This window comes from Micromys minutus (genome assembly GCF_963924665.1).
Source record: "Micromys minutus genome assembly, chromosome: 4".
In the NCBI taxonomy this organism is placed as follows: Eukaryota; Metazoa; Chordata; class Mammalia; order Rodentia; family Muridae; genus Micromys; species Micromys minutus.
The window spans coordinates 40,549,365-40,554,033 of NC_137973.1; the positions used below are offsets into that span (position 1 = coordinate 40,549,365).

Below are 4,669 nucleotides of genomic sequence, written 5' to 3' on the forward strand. Positions count from 1 at the left end.
CTGATATACACAGTGTTTAGTTTGAGATGTTGCCAATGAAATCAAGACTCTAGTTCAGGTGAGAGATGAAATTTCACTAAGTAAAGTCTGAAAACTAGAAAACAGAAAGTTCTTGAAAGAATTAAATATTAAAAAAAAGAATAAAGAATCTCATGAGAAATCCATCATTACTGAATAAGAGGAGTATAACACATGAGGATTAACAATGAAACAAAGCAAGGATAATCCTGATGGAACTACAATGACAGTGACAACAAACCTACCACACCAAGAGGTATACTGTGTCTTCTGGTTTAAAACTATCCAGGAAGCATATGGAGTTCCCAGAAATAGTGCACTATGGGAATTTATAATGTGATCTGGGATCTCAGGTATCTTAACAATGGAACTAGTCAGTTGTCCTCGCCATTCCCTTTTTGTTGACAAGAACTAGTTTAATCTGCCTTGGCAGGGTAGTTCTGAGAGCACTGGGTTCTGCCTTATAATGGAGAAACATGGCATAAAGCCTTATAATAAAGGAAGGGACTAAGGCAAAAAGATGGAAAAAGTTGAAAATAGTTGTAGCACAGACAGGAAGAACATTCTTGCAGTGAGTACAATGTTAATGTCACATACAGAGCATGTTCTCTCCCATATATATATTTTTCATTCAATCTAAGTTTTTGGAATATATATATTCCAATATATATATATATATATATATATATATATATATATATATTCCAAAAACTTACTTATATGTCTAAAATCTCTGCTAATCATGTATGTCCTTCTTTGGTTTAAAAAAAAGTTAAGCAAATTTCCAAAAAAAAAAAAAAAACTCTAAAGAATAATCAGAGATATAATTTAAGCAACTGAGGTGTGCTACAGCAATGTTTAAATAATGCTTTAAGTAAACAGCTATGTTATCACTTTAGACTGAAAGACTTACAATCACCCAAACATCTACCTTTATAGGAGTTAATTTCTTTATTCTCTACTTCTCCCTTCATATTCTAAGATAGAATTTCATTGTGTGTGCCCAGGCTGACCTAGAATTTGCTAGTTCCAAGCTGACCTGAACCTTTCAAAGCTCCAGTCTCAGCCTCCTGCTTGATAATGTTATAGGCATCTGTTATCACATATAACTATAGTAGCCAATTTTTCTATAAATAACTGGATGATACTTTTTTTAATATTTGGCAATCTATAAAAATAAAAAGTTTAGCTGGTTCTATTTCTATTTTGTTGGCTCAGTTTCATTCTCATATTGTTTGTTATTTTGTTAAAAGCAGTACACAGAGGGTACTAGCCTATTTTAGCACTGAATAGCTACAAGAAACTGATCCTAATGGTTTTAAGTTTAAGCATTTGGCAGGACTAGCGGACAAACTGATACTTTCCTTTTAAGTTTTTTCCCCTCATGACCTACTTTCTTTTAACCTTTTATTGTTCATTAAAAAAATACATTGTTGAAAAATTGTTTCTTATCTAGCCATTATGTAAACCATACATTTTAAAAACACAAAGAGTTTTGAACATTTTAATGTGGCAACAATGTCTCTCTGTACAGCTAGTAGTAACAGCACTATAAATGTGAATTCAGGCACAAACACATACTGATGACTGCTTTACTTTCAACTCATGCCAACAGCCAGAGAAGTTGCTGACACTGCTCCAGGTCATCTCCACCTTTCCTTCTGCAATCCCATGGGAGAGGAGCTAGTGCCAATAGGGAAACAACAGCAAACCATGGGTATCTGAATTTTACCAAATAAAAAGCTAATGCATGCCAAAGCAGCAGAGAGCAGCAAACAGAAGCCTAGGAGAGGAAGACTAAAGAGTGTGACAATGGAATTTGGAAGACATTACAAATATTAACAGAAGTTATCTCAACTGCTTGAAATTTTGTGTGTGGAGTCAGGCCTATGTCCAACAAGGCATGCAGAAAACATCTTTCCTTAGATTGAATGAAAAATTACCAATGAGCTTGTTATAACGCCTACAATTTTAGAGTACAGCCTGTTAACTGAGAACAGGCTTTCATAATTATGAAAGTAGTTTTGAACTAAAAAAGAAATTGGCTGCCTGTGGAAATTCAGTTTACAATATTGACCACTGTGGTAACCTTTCCATTTGGACTCAGTAAACACCCTCCCTCCTGCTACAACCTGACTCTAGTGCTCTACTTTCCTGTCTCCCTTATCTTACTTTAAAGGTTTTCTGCTTGTAGAGCTTTATTTTGTCTTTACCCCCAGCAGTGTTCTTTATGTTCCATTCCTGTCTTGTTAACATTCCTCCCCCCTCCCCCCAATCTCATACCATAACTGACATGAGAAAAAAAAAAAAAATTAGCGTATGATTTTTCTAGTACTTAATGAGAACTTGGTTGTTCCAGACCTAGAAAGATATCCCATTCTACATGCTCAAGAAATGTGAACTGGTGTTCCATTAAGAACACAGGTTAGCAGTGTCTGACCCACCTTATTCCTGGCATGGATGGGGGTTGGGGGCCACATCTGATAAATATCACATTTAAAACAAAAACAGAAACAGAAAACTCAACTGCTGAGCATAAGGTAAACTTACACAATATCCAACTTGGGTGAAATTCTAGAACTTCCCTTCTGCCCCACCCCTATGGCCCCCACCCATGTACAAGGGTGGCAGGTTTTTATCAGCACTGATTCAGCAGTATGTTTACAAGCTTTTCAATAGGATCCAGTAGTGCACAGCTTTCTGACCTCTGCCACTAAAGCAGTAATGGCTGAGACTATTAGGGAAGGGATCATAGAAGAAAAAAGAAAGAAAAACAGGAGCAAGAAAAGAAAACAAAAACTAATAGGAACACAGGATTAAGTCTAGCGTTGTTTAACAAATGATACCTAAAACATGTTTGTCAGGGGAGGGAAAGGGGGAGCTTTTTCTGTACTTAGGAGCAGATAGTACTGAGTAAGGAAGCTTAGATCTGGTGTTTTGCTGAAATGAAATTGTGTGTTCCTTAAAGGGGGAAATAACTTTGGAGGAGGGATCAAAAGCCTGGAGCTGTGTTCATTTTTATGTTCTTTTTTAAAACAGTGCTGTGTAGCCCTCAAAATGAACACCCCTCAAAATGAACACCAGCGGCATTTCTAGCCAGTTTAAGGAGTAAACTATGGCAGGGTGGTGGTGCACACCTTTGATCCCAGCACTCAGCAGGTAGAGAGCCAGGTGGATCCCTGAGTTGGCAGGGATCTGGTCTACACAGCAAGTACCAGAACAGCCAAGGATACATAGAGAAACCTTGTCTAAAAAAACCCAACCAACCAACCAAACAAACAAACAACAAACAACCAAAAAAACCAAACAACAACAACAAAGAGCAAAACATTTAGCTTAGAAATGAAAGTGCTATGCAAAAAAATGTAACTGGTCATGTGAGAGTCAGATTTACCTAATTTGTTTCTTACAAGGAAGGGTTGTGTTGCAGTGACCACCTGTACAGGGACTTCAGTTATTCTCAGTATAGAATAAATATGTAGTAAAATGCTTGTAAAGCTTCAAAACTCATCAAATGCCAAACGTTTTGAATTGGCAATGCTTTAAATGTCTTAAACAGTTTCCTTGTGTTTGAGCCAGTCGATTCAACACACACAGATCTGAACATGTCCCTGACCGTTCAAAAGTAGAAAGAAACAACTTACAAATAAAGTCCTTATACTTGTTGAAAACTGACTATGGATTTGCCAACTGCTGTAATAGAGGTTGCCTGGTGAGTTAAAGAGTTTTAGCATATATATGCACACACACACACACACACACACACACACACACACATACACACACACCTACCTCCCACAACAGCAGTAATACAACATGGCAAAAACTGGTATCAAAATGCCAAGCACCGAACTGGAAAACTCCAAAGTCGGTAAAATGTAATGCTTGAGGTTCAGCCAAGCATTCCTGGGAACACAGGCAAACCCAGCAATTTCCTTCTAAGAACGCGACTGAAATAAAACTCTGGCTGGCAATCTCTGAGCCTGTCAATATGGGCTGAAATTTCTAGAAAAGTTGCCCAACATGAAGCGTGGCCCAAGCCAGGAAACATCACTACCGCTCCCAAAAGGACAGCAAAGACCGCACAGGATGCTGCATGGTTCGTGGACTTGGCAACACCGGGCCAGGAGGGTGTGGACCCGCCAGGCAAGGTCGGTTCCGTGAAGCCAGCGCCCCAGCCCTGGGCTCACCGGGGGGTTAGCCTGGGGTGCTCCCTCCCACGACCACGGTTTGCACACCGCGCAGGCGCCCCTCCACCTCCGACTCCAGAGCCTTCCAGACTGCCAGCGTCGCCCCTTGTCGTCCCCACAACACCGCGCGCGAGGCCACCCAGCGCTAGCAAGGACGGCGTTCCCCTTCAGCTAGTCAGTCCGCAGCTACCCAGTTACGTTCAGCCCAGAGTCTCCTGCCCTCGCTCCGCTCCTCCCGGGAGAAAAGCGCCCCGCCACGTCCGCGACATCCCCGCCCCTTCCCTAGACCGGGCCCCCGCAGCCTTACCCCGAACCCAACAAGCACAAGCCTAGAAATAGCAACTCCGACTCCAGGCGACTGAGTGACTGATAGGCGGCAGCACGTTCACGACACTTTCACGATTGCCGTAAAGAGGGGGGACTCAGAAAAGGCTGCGGCGCGCCTCCGAGCTACTCGGGAG

General features: G+C 41.0%; 1 protein-coding gene across 3 annotated transcripts in view; it reads right to left on the bottom strand.

The window, feature by feature from the left end:
• CEPT1 (choline/ethanolamine phosphotransferase 1) overlaps positions 1–4,577 on the bottom strand; it is a 41,749-nt gene extending 37,172 nt beyond the window's left edge. For 2 of the 3 annotated variants that reach the window (XM_080916395.1, XM_080916397.1), the window contains exon 1: positions 4,516–4,577. The gene's annotated coding sequence lies outside the window, so the exon portion shown is untranslated. Of the gene's footprint in view, positions 1–3,810; positions 3,880–4,515 lie in introns of those variants that run through there. The other variant, XM_080916396.1, reaches the window with a different exon arrangement.
• Positions 4,578–4,669: the final 92 nt, after the last annotated feature.